Genomic DNA, 12,663 nt, shown 5'->3' with positions numbered 1-12,663 from the left:
AGATAAAATGGAGAGACATCAAAGAAAGCATAAATGAGGCGCGGGCTCTTCCTTAGGCTCTGGGTAATGCTTGGGGAAATGAGGGTCTGTGAAACTTAAGCTCCACTAGCTTCACAGAAAAGCCATCTCTGGTTCTACCCCTGGTTCTGCAACTTAGAAGCTATATGACTCAGGGTAACCATGTAACCTAACCTCTCATAGCACCCCCTGTAAGATGAGGATAAATATACCTACTCTCTGGGAGGAGTGTCCTCAAAACTTGAATGTTCATCCTCATTTGAAATCAAATTGAGATGGTCTATATCATTTCCAATGGAAATGCTAAGAAACTGATGATGAGAAATAGATTAATTAATTAATCAAACTCCGTTGCAAAATATTTGTGGAAAATATTTGACCTTCTCTTCAGAAAAGAAGGGACATCTGCTTGCTTTTGCTATAACTTGCCATTTCAAGTTTCTATTTTTCTGCATTTATTTGGAGTTTCTCCAGCTCAGTAGAAAGTCAAGTTTGTTCCATGAAATGCATGAACTTCTCACCACCTGAAATCATCTCTGTTGGAACAATTTTCAATTTATTGTGATGGCCTTCTCATGTCCCTAAGACTGTACTTAGATAGAGTCCCCTGAGCACCATTGACAGGTCATTTGAAACTCATGTACTATGCCAACACCACAAGCCACAAGCCATGGAAAATTATCCTTATGTTATTATGGTGGTACGAGTTTTGAAATGAGTGTTCATTTGTAAATCCTTGAAGAACCATCCTAGTGTGTGGATGCTTCCATGGTTTAGACTACTGGATTAAGGATTGTCTGCTCTATATTCTTATGTTAAAAATGACCCTTATAACCTCTGGTGACTTCACTTCTTAGGGCTACTTTCAAGACATCAACTCCAACTCCTGGAAGTTTTACAGATCATGTGGGTCAACTAGGCTAGATTATTGGATTAACAGAAACCTACCCCCCCCCCCGGGGTATTCCATGATCCTTTGAGGGACAAATGGGGAGCCATCCATGTTTATACTCCTCGGAACTGTGCCCTTGGGAACTTTCCAGTAAATTACATTTGTACTGAACTCTCACGAAACACCATTTTGTTCCATTCCAAGCCTTGACTACCTCCCTGCTTACCCAGAAGGTTTTGGGTTTATGATCAATAATTTCTGTAACTAAGCATTAAGACAAATGGAGACTCTGATTAATTTAAAAATTGTTTCATGTTTCAAAACAACGACTGGACTTAGATATTTGGGTTGAGGTTTGTTTGGTTAGTACTTAGGGTGAGTACATTCATTAGTAAGTACTTATTTACATTAGTTTCAACAAAAACACATTTGTTTGTACAAATATGGAACAAAGTAGGAGCATGTTTACAACATCTCCATTTTCCAACTGGGAAAGACCTCATCCTGCAGACATGGGACCAATTGACCCTGTCCCCCTCCTCCCCCAGCAAATCAGCATGGGAAACAGGCATCACTCTTTAAGGCTAACTTCTGGACATCACCTTCAGCTCTTAGAAGGAAATTTGCAGATCATGTGGATCAACCAACTCAAGACCGTTAAGTCTTCCAGCATTCCCGACAGGAGCTTATCGGCTCTTTCTGAACACATTCGAAGACAGGCTCCCTTCCTCATTAAGGTAATGCTTATTGCTTAATAACTCTATTAGATGTTATATATATCTATATGCGATATATATATCAGTGCAAAGTCTGCCTGCTTATGACCTTTTCCTGTGTGTTCTAATTCTCTCCTCTGGAGACAAAACAAAGCTTTTCCCTCTTCCATACAAGAGTGCTTCAAACATTTGAAGGTAGCTCTGTCATCTACCTTTTGATCTTTTGGCCTCCAGTAAATACATAGTTCTTTATGCATTCCTTTAAGACATGATTTCTAGCTCTTTCCCCATCCCAGCTGCCTTTCCCTGATGTTGTTCTGGCCTGGTAAAGGGACGAGGACACCCCTCACTTTGCAGGGTCTTTTATATGCCCATTCTCAATATTTGGATTTCCAAATGTAAGAACCTAGCCACAAAAGTGAATAATCAATTGTTTCTGAATATATTATTATTATGACATTATGAAAATGTATCTGATCTTCTGGTTATAAACAATCCCTTCTACCTCCCTTTTAGCTTGCTTCTTCTGCAGGGGCAGGTCACTTGTCCAGCTTGCATTTTCCAAAGGCCCAGGGTCTCAGCTAGAAGGAGGGAGCAGGCAGGAAATGTCCCCATCTCCTGAGAGGGGTGGAAGACAGGAGAAGTTTGCAGAAGTTGTCTGTTGACTTTCACGTGTACAAACCCCCACTCGGGGTTGGGGGTCAGGGACTCCCAGGATGGCTCCACCCTTTGAGGATGGACACCAGATTTGCCCTTGGTCTTGTCTCCACTGAGATGTTGCTATTTGCAGGCCCAAGTGAACCCTCTATGATCCCCTGTGTCATTGTCTCAGAATTTTCAGGAAAATAAATAGTTGTCTATGGGATTTTGAAGCTTCTTCTGGTCTCTGATGTCCTTGCACAGGCTATTTGTCAAGAATGTTGGGGTTATTTTGGGGACAACATGGCCTGGCTGCTTCTGTTCACCACCATCCTTGCCTGGTCACCTCACTCCCAGGCCCCCCTGCCGGCTTCTCACTTGATATCCAAGGGGAGTCCAAATGATGTCCAGACCCAACTGCAGAAGGGTAACAGTTAGAGGTCATTTTGAAGTTCAGTGTCTTGGAACATTTTTTTTCAAATTTGTTATTTTAAGCACAGATTGAAATTTAACAACTCTTTTTGGGATTTTAGTTTGTGATCCAGGTCCGAAGTCTGAGGAAGGCATGCTTAATTTTTTTCATCTTACATCCAGCATGTTATCCTAGACTAAATAGATGCACATTTTGTAAATCCTACAGAATCCCTGAGAGAAACACTGAAGCTTATGTAAATGCTTGTGAGCAAGAGTGAATTTAACTAAATAAAACAATCACATTTGGTTCCAAAGGCTTGGTGGAGCTCTACTCATCCTTAATTTCTCCATCAGCATTAATTTCTCTCTCATCTGTTTTCCTAAGAAACTTGATATATATATTTATGCACTGCACAGAAATTTATTTATGGACAGTGGGGTCTCCCCAAACTGACTCTGATCTTCATGAGAATGAGGTATGTGCCTTGTACACCTGTGAGTCCCCAGCACCTCACATGGTAAATGCTCATGAAGTTGAATTGAGGCTGCACTGTGGTTGAGTTCTGAGGTCTGGGTGGAATTTTTAAACTCTCTAAAGAAGCAGTGAAGATAACTGTCTGAAGTTGGATGGATAAGCACACGGAAAGCATTATAGTGGACCTTTGAGAATCAAAAGCTTCTGTCTTCTCCAGAAAGAAAGGAGAAGGACTAGATAACTCAGTTTCCATAAACTTTCTTGTGAGGCAAGGCTAGTGGTTTCACTTGAATACATGTCTCTGGCACCAGAAAGGTGGAGAACCATTGGTCATTTAAGAAAGAATGTCTTAAAATGGTGCCTTTGTTGACATTCTGAGTGGACAGGTTCTAGATAATGACGTTACACTGCATCCATCTCTACATCAGCAGGGGAGAACACACCAACCATAGGAGGTTGCACGATAAAGGTGCATTGAATTTGAATTAATAAAAAATTGAATAGCTGAATGCTCAGGATGGCCTAGAGAACACATGAAAATAGTTCCAGAGAATTTCATAGTCATACGTGCAGAATTCCTAGAACCAATTATTTCTACTTTCACTACTGGAAAGGAACATGCAAAAAGTGGCAACGTTACTCAAATATATTCAGTACATATACGGAAAATAAGATACTACAGATAAGCAAATATACCTTAGATTGGACATTGGGTGCTCAAAGCAGAATACAGACACACAAAGAGAGTATTTTTAAAAATTGGTGCTGGGCAGGCCACAGTGGCTTAGTGGCAGAGTTATCACTGCCATGCCGGAGACCTGGGTTTGCTTCCTGGTGCCTGCACATGCAAAAAAAAAAAAAAAAAAAAAAAAAAATTGGTGAACTGAGTGTCCGGAGAGTTTTTTAAGTTCTGTGAATTCTGTGACAATTCGAAGACAAATGTAATTTTTGGCAAAATTCTAAGGTGGGGAAACGGGGGGGGTCACTCCAAGGCCCAACAGCTGGCAGGGACTTTAAACCATTTAGGGGTAGCAGAACCAAGAGCTGTCAGGGCTTCCAAGGGATTTAACAGTCATAAGGTCAGAGTTCCCTGAGTAAATAGCTTCCACTTCCACTCCTGCTGCCAGCTGCCCAACAAGGAAACCATCTGAGTTGTCTGCCCCCAAATGGGAAGGCAGGTTTTCTTCTCCCACAGTGCTCCCCCCAATGAATGCCTCTCCACTGCCTGAAAGTCTACCATTAAGAGTGGCATGCCTTTGGCTCAAAATGTGTTCAAAGTTAAAATTTAAATACTCCTAAGAGGGATACTATTTTAGTCATTTGTTACTCCTTTCAAACTCTCCCTGCTTTGAGTGGGTTTTAGAAGCTGTGTTGAGGGGTAGGCATTGATTGGAGGAAGAGGAAGAGGGTGGTGTAAAGGAGCTCCCTTGGGCTAGGGGTAGACAGTGGTAGATGGGGAGTTTTGAGGACTCTGGTGCTTACCCTTCCCTCTAGCCATGGCTTCTCTTGTGCAACTTTGCAGCTCTCATCTGGAAGTAGAATGTATTTCCCAGTGCCTTGATTCTGAGCATAGCTTGTGACTTGGCTCAGTCAATGGGACAGATGAGATGTAAGCAGAGCCATGCAAGGCACTTTATTGATTGGGCCTGATGGCTCTTGCACCTTTACAATTGTCATGAGAACAAGCTTGCACTAGCCTTCTAGAGTTGGAAAGGCACATGGATAAAAGTCACCATAGCCCAAGACATACAACCAGAGGCCACCCTGGGGCAACTGAAAGCCAGCCAACCACCAGAAGCAGGAAAGAACCCACCCAGACCAGTTAAATCCCTCCTGCTCATGAGCTAGAGAAACGTAGTGTGCTGTGTGCCAGTGAGATTTTGGGATTGTTTGTTGTGCAGCATTCTTGTGGTAATAGGTAGCCGATACCTAGGAGAAAAAAGGGCCTATAATGGGGAAACCCAAGAAATATCAAGAAAAATTCTGCCTCCTTCACAATTATGGATAAATTAGCCTGCCTCTACACTGGGGCTGTCAGAAAAATGTCAGGAAATGCAAACACAATAGTCATGCTCCAGGGAGCTCATCCATCAAAGCCACAAAGAAGTGGGCATGTCCTCCTACAGAGGTGGATTGGAGATGGCTGTGTCCTTACGTCTGTCTGTTGGTGGGGGTGAGAGAGTACAAGGAAGGAGGGATCTGGATGCATTTCATGTCTAAAGATGAGAAAATAAACTTAGAGACATGAAGTCATGTAACCGCATAAAAGAGGGGTTAATGAACTTCTCCTGGCAAAAGTAGATGCCCAAGGTTTTGTGGGCCACCTGGTCTCTGTCATGGCTGCTCTGCCATTGCTGTGCCAAAGTAGTCATAGACAATGCATAAATGAATGAGTACAGCAGATACTAATAGAATTTTATTAATAGATGCTGAAATTGAATTTCATATCATTTTCACATCACAAAATAATAGTCTTTTGATTTTTCTCCAACCATTTAAAGTGTAATTCTTACAGGCTATACAAGACTAGGCAGCACGCCAGAGTCTGCCAACCCCTGAAGTCAATGGAAGGCTTGGATTCAAAACTAGAGGATTTACAACTGACTGGGAGGCCAAAAAGTGTTTGTGGAGTTTGAATACTTCTTAGGTCATATTACCTCCATTCCTGCCACGTCATGACCTCCTATGTAAAAGCAGGTAGGCGTCAAGAAAATGTCCATCTTGGAATTATATTAGGCACAGCGCGCTAAACTGCGGACAGTTCATTTGAAGTTCTCTTGGGATTGACTACATTGACTCTGTGTGTGTACGTGTGCATGTGTGCGGCATACGTGTGAACCTATGTGTGTATATGGTGTATGAGCATATGTACGCATGCGCATTTATACACATGTATGGATGTGTGTGCATGTGTGTATTTGTGCACGTGAGTGTGCATGTCTGTATATGAGTGTGTGCATGTATACGCATGTGTACTGAAGATTAACTTAAGTGAAGTAAGGTTATCTAAGATGATATGTACAAGGTAGTTTCACAGGTCCTGTTCCTGCCTCCACTCTGTCAGTGGGGAAACTGAGGCTGGGAAAGGTTGAATAACTCGTCCATACTCAGCCAGGAGAGCCAGAATTCAGACACGGCTTCATCTGACTGCTCCACCTCCCAGTTGTACTTCCGGTGCCTAGTGAGGCCCTCCCCTGCCACCAGCTACATCTGAATCACTCCCGCCTTAGCTCTCCCGCCTCAACAAAACAGGAAAATAAAAAGTCATGATGAGACAAAAAGGAACAGCACGAACTGTTGAAACTCATGAATGGAAAGCAAACTATGGGCAAACCGTTGTCCCCGTGGGCCTCTGAGTGTGTTTATGAAGACCTGATGTTCTGTGGGCTCTCCTGTGGATCCACAGTAATTCAGTCACCATGAGGGAAGCTGCGAGGCTGCAATCAGTTCAGTCAGAGCTGCACTTTCCACCACAGGGCAGGCCAGATGCCCTTTCTGACCTCGGATGACATGCCCAGGGCCTTCTCTTTAGCAAAATAGCACCAGCTTTTCCAACTCAGTCATTGGCAGAGTTCTGCCTTGAAAGCAGCCACCACCTTCTGCCTCCATACCACAACCAGCTGACCCAGCTCCGAGCAGCCTCTCCGGGCCGTCACTTCCCATTAAAAGAACATAAGGCACATGCTGAGGTTTTCATTCTCTTGGTTCTTCTCTCCATTGAGTAGGGCTCAGAAACCCTGGTCTCTTTTTCCCCACTGTCTCCATTTTTCAGGCTCATGAATTTTGGCAAGTTGTTTGAATTTCTGAGACTGGATTTCCTTCTCTAAAAAATGAGTGGTTTTCATTATCACCCAGGAGAGTGTTTAAGAACTCTATGGCCCATAAACAGGTAAGCAAAAATTATATAAAATCCATAAAGGGTTAGTAGCTCTCAAATTGCAACAGCCTGACTCACCAGCCAGAGATGTTATTGGCAAACTGAGCCTTGGTGAAACCTGCTGGGCCGACCCTCCACTTCCAGGGTAAAATGGTACATTGACCAGCAACTGTCCAGCCCCTGTTGCAGTTACTGCTCCAGGTGCTTCTACTGCATGCATTGCTTCCATTACCCCAATGATGTCAGTGCTGGAACATGCATTTATTTAACATGCAGCCACCCCATACTTGCAACTGATTCTATAACATTACCAACCTTCCTAATGCACTGGATCAAAAAACTGAGAACAGTTATAAAGGATAATATACAATCAACAAAGGATACTTATGAGGTCATACATTTTTGTTCTTCATCTTTCAAAAGTATTTTATTAGTCATAAAGCATTTACGGTTTTATCTCATTCAATGAGTTAATAGTGAAATGCATATTTTTTCTTTTGGGTCCTCTCTTCTCTGCAGATTCTGGCAGCCACCCAGACATTCTCTACTGGAGCCATTTACAACTCAGTGCAAGCCACACAAAAAGAAACACTGCGGTTCCATGCAACACCTTTGGTCTCCTGTGTGGACCTAACTTAACGATTTGTTCAATAGGCTGATGAGGACATCAGGATTGGGCAAGAGGGATAAGTTCGATAATGATGGATCTTCTACTTGGAAAAATTATCTTACAGGTATAGAGGGGCTTGTTGGAGGGTTTTATACATTGAGCCAAGATAGACTTGCTTACATCCTAGAAGGATCACTCTGGCAATGGCTGAGCTGATGGTTTTGAGGGGAATGATAAAGTCAGAAAGATCTGTCAGAAAGCTACTGAAATAACCCAGCAGAGAAAACTTGACTGTTCAAGTGAAGGCAGTAAGGCTGGAGAAGAGGAAATAGATGTTTTTAAAATTATAGAATTACTTTGTTTCTAAACATAATCCTATGTTGGGTGAATGTATGTACCCAAATCAGTTCTATTTTGTGTTTTGTTTCCAAAAGCTTTAGGGTGCTACTTATAAAATTGCAATAGTATATATACAACTCAAAACTTTCCCTTTTAATCACTTTCAACTGTATAATGCAGTGATATCAGTTATTTTCACAATATTGTACTACCATCACCAACATCCCAAACTTTTTCATCAGCCCAGAAACTCTACATTTATTAAGTAATTACTCCCCCGTTTGCTTCCTACCTAGTCCCTGATAACCTGTAATGTACCATCTGTCTCTCTTAATTTTCTTATTCTAGGTATTTCATGTAAGTGAGATCATACATTTTATCCCTTCGTGTCTGATGTATTTGACTGAACATGATGCTTTCAAGGTTCATCCATGATGTCACATGCATCAGAAACACATTCATTTTTACAGCTAAATAATATTCCATTATTTGGATGTACCACATTTTGTTTATGAATTCATCTGTTGATGGACACTTGGGTTGTTCCACCTTTTGACATTTTTGGCAATTGTGTATAGTGCTGCTATTGTGAGCATTGGTGTAGGGGAAATAGATTTGATGACTGCTCAGGGAAAACCTTGTAGATCAATTAGATAGAGAGGGCAAAGAAGAGAGGAAGGTGCCAGGAGTCTAGATTAGGCAAATGGGGGAAAGGCAGTGATGCAAAGTGTGAAAAGGAAAATGAATAGGACGCCAGTTTAGGGAGGAAGACAGCATGTTCACATTTTGACATGTTTGGTTTGAAGTGTTTTTGAGACATCCAAATGAAGTAAGCATTTGAGCAATGCATTTGGAGCCCAGGAGTGAGGCGCCCAGTTTTCAGATATTGAAATGGCATCGAATGAAATTGCCAGAAGCTGGTGTGAGAAGACAAGGCCGCAGATGAAGCCATACTAAGACCAACACTAATGGGAGGGATTGAGAGAAAGAGACCACTGAGGAGACCCCAATACTGTGCCCAGATAAATGACAGGACTTCAGGGGAGAGGGGTTCCGTGGAAATCCAAGGTAGGCAAATTGCAGATGGTTAAGAGTATCAGCTATTGTAGACTGAAAAGTATCTGCTGGAACCTGCCAACCAGAAGGTAACCAAAAACTTGGGTAAAGTAGTTTCAGTTGAGAACAAATTACCTCTAAGTTCTCATTCACTACAGGACTCTGAGTCTGGGCTCAGTGGTGGTTTGTTCATAAGGCCAGACTTTGAGACAAATTAAGATTGAAGTTGTATATATATATATATCTTTTACATAGAAATATATATAATACCTGATAACCATATTCTTTTTAAAGCCAAGTTATGTTTCAGTTACGTATTATTAAGAATTAATTTCTTTTTTTACTTCCTGCCAAACTAAAGGGTGTCAAAAGAGTGTGACATGTTCAATTTGTGTCAGGCATGTCTAGAAGCTGGGCGCTGCTCTCAACAACTGCTAATGCTTGTTGAATTCCTAATGTCCATCCTGGTTTTTTGCTCAGAGCTTGGCTTCCTTTTCAGCTGTGTGATCCCTGGCAGATCCCTCAAGCACTCTAGCAGTCTTGCCCGTTGGACTAGGTTGCCCCAATACCTGACCCATTCTGTTATTTGGGGGTAGAGGGAGCAGGAAGGAATAAACAGTGGCTTTATTGGTTTCCTCAAGCACTCAGTCCCTCCTTTGGGTCTTTAGTCAACAGGTTGGGATCAGCTGGGCCACGTGAAGCAGCCCCAGTCCAATGGCCGTTCCATAGCAGTATAACAGATTGAATGAACAATATCCATTAAATGTTTACAAAGCACGCTGAGGAGTTTGAAGGGGTAAAATATCAAAATCTTTACCTTTTCCCTTTTTTAATAGGGGAACAGCTCAAAAGGACACACACACACCCCAAAAAATTAAAGGATACTAGCCGACTTGTTGACCTTCATGTGTAGCCAGCAGTAAAGGACCATGAGTCAACACTGAGAGCACTGAAGGTTGGTGTCTTAGTTTACCAGAGTTGCTATGACAAATACCAAAAAAGAAAACAGGTTGGCTTGAACAGCAAATATTTATCGTCTCACAGTTTTGGAGGCTAAAAGTCCACACTGGTGGACTTTTAAGAGCTGGAATAACTAATGCTTTATGATGGTATTTTAATCACAACCTCACTTCAACCGTAGGATCTTTATTGCAGCCTAAATGATTTCTCAAACTAACTTCACTTTATTGTTCCAGAAATGAAGGAAAACATTATCTATTCAAATATAGCTTAAAGTCTATTTATTTCTGGCACAAAGGAGGCAGATGTGCCTGCATTTTTATCTCATGTGCATTCACAGACTTACTCATACAGGTTTCTATTATCTTAAATTCAGAAATGGGTCTGTGAGTCATAAATGTTTGAGGGCAAATTTGTAATTAGAATTTAAATCTTATGGTTTTCCTTAAAACTAATTTTTGCTGGAAGATCTGGAAAAGTTGATTTCAAAAGTATTTTGTGTATATTTCGTTGTTAGATTTTGAGGCCCAAAATGTAAAAAAAAAGAAAAAGTTGTTGTAAGCTCATGACTCAGAAGCCTTGGGCATTTCTAACATGAGATGTACAGGTGCCCCCAGGCTCAGCTGACTTCACTTTCCCAAGGCCTGAACCAAAAAGTTCTAAAGTTTAACTGATAGTCCAGTTTATTTTATCCACAATCTATTGTCATTTGTTAGTACAGGGACAATTCCTTTTTATCTCAGTCTTTTCCTAATTCGATTAAATTCACTTTCAAATATGCCATATGCACAGGACAGGCATATAGTTTTGATTTTCTAATGACATAGATATAACTTTTTAATTTCTTAATGAAAGGTCTCTTCTTAAAGCTTGTCTTTGGGCTTCCTGATAATTTAACAAAAATTCTGATCATCAATAATAGTAATGCACATAGATTTTAAAAGGCTACAAAGTCCATTTAAAGGGAAAAAATCAAACAAACCTTTGATATACATGATTTAATTTAGGTACTGAGCAAAGCCGTGTAAGAGTCAAGCTCGGAAAAGTTAGCCAAACTGTTGTGGTTCAAGTCATGCCTCCCACGAGAGACATGTTTAGGTCCTAAGCCCCATCCTGTGGGTGTGAACACTTTTGTAAATGGGACCTTTGAAGATATATTAGTTAAGATGTGGGCTCATTTGTGAATAAGGTCTTCAAAGACCCTATTTAGGTGAGACCAAATTGAATCAGGTGGACCTTGATTCATGTGACTGGAGAGGAAATTTGGACACAGTCAGAAAAAGTCAAAAGAGGAGACCAGAAATGAACTGAGACTCAGCATCAAAGGACTGAGAAAAACCCTAGAATGAGCTGAGAATTAACATCAAGAGACTGAGAGAACCTTCTTGACCAAAAGGGGGAAGAGTAAAATGAGGCAAAGTGTCAATGGCTGAGAGATTCCAAACAGAGTTGAGAGGTTATCCTGGAGATTATTCTTATGCATTAAGTAGATATCACCTTGTTGTTCAAGACGTAGCAGAGAGGCTGGAGGGAACTGCCTGAAAATGTAGAGCTGTGTTCCGGTAGCCATGTTTCTTGATGATGATTGAACAATGATACAGCTTTCACAATGAGACTCTGTGAGTGTGAAAACCTTGTGTCTGATGCTCCTTTTAGCTACTATATCAACAGAAGAGTAGAACATATGGAATAAAAATAAATAATGGGGGAACAAATGTTAAAATAAATTCAGTTTGAAATAGTGGTAAATGAAAGCGAGGGGTAAGGGGTATGGTATGTATAGTTTTTTTTTTTTCTCTTTTATCATTTTCTTTTTCCATTGTCTTTTTATTTCTTTTTCTAAATATATATGTAGAATGGAATGATTTCCAAATGTTTTGTTTGTTAATTTTTTTTAATTAATAAAAAAAAAAAAGAGGAGACCAGAGAGATGGGTCACCATGTGACAGAGGCAGAATGCAAGCCAAGGAACCCCAAGGATTGTGGCCAGCCAGCCCCAGTAGGCTACAGACTGCAGGAGAAAGCCTGGCCCATTGACACCTTTTCTCCAAAAACGTGAGACAGTAAGTTCTGGTTGTTCAAGCCAACCCATCAGGTGGGAGTCATCATAGCAGCCCTGGCAGACTAAGACACCAGCTTCCAGGACTTTCAATGTTTAAGAAGAAACCTGGAGGTGAGTGTCCCTGTCTGCTTCTGGCTGCTGTGTTTTGAAACTGCAGTTATGAAGACTTTGAATGCATAGAGAGCAGGTGTGAGGCTTTTGCCCATGACGCACTGATGGCTACTGAAGGGGCTGAGTTTGGTGGCCCCTGTCCCACCACAACAGTCCCTCTCCCCAGCTCCCACGTTCTGATGAGACCCCAAAGAGCAAGGCAACATCTGGGCCACTTTCCTTCTTCAGGGGCCATGTGGGGCATGGGTTAGGAGTAGAGGCTGGTGGAATGTAAAAAAAAGCTTTATGATCCCCAGGGCTCATCCAGGCATATGAAGACATGGGACCCAAAGTCAAGGGTGCACATCAGTCTGGATCTAGGAGGCTTGGTAGGAGCTGATGATGGGACTGGCTGGCAAAAAGCCCTTTGGAGTTGGCTTCAGGAAACACAATAGTGCAGTTCAGTGAGGGAGGGACCCCGGGCCGGGGGTGACATCACAAAGTCTCCTGTGAGC

At 41.7% G+C, this 12,663-nt stretch overlaps 1 long non-coding RNA gene across 2 annotated transcripts; it reads left to right on the top strand.

Moving 5' to 3' along the window:
- The first annotated feature begins 1,461 nt into the window (after positions 1–1,461).
- LOC143662706 (uncharacterized) lies at positions 1,462–7,862 on the top strand. Of its 2 annotated transcripts, none has more exons than XR_013165558.1 (3): positions 1,462–1,566; positions 5,670–5,851; positions 7,551–7,862. It is a non-coding gene; the product is annotated as an uncharacterized LOC143662706 (long non-coding RNA). The 2 variants fall into 2 exon arrangements; XR_013165557.1 differs by lacking the exon at positions 7,551–7,862 and adding an exon at positions 6,927–7,037.
- The last annotated feature ends 4,801 nt before the right edge of the window (positions 7,863–12,663 follow it).

This window comes from Tamandua tetradactyla, chromosome 18 (assembly GCF_023851605.1).
Source record: "Tamandua tetradactyla isolate mTamTet1 chromosome 18, mTamTet1.pri, whole genome shotgun sequence".
NCBI classification, from domain to species: domain Eukaryota; kingdom Metazoa; phylum Chordata; class Mammalia; order Pilosa; family Myrmecophagidae; genus Tamandua; species Tamandua tetradactyla.
This window is presented reverse-complemented; position numbering and strand designations above follow the sequence as displayed.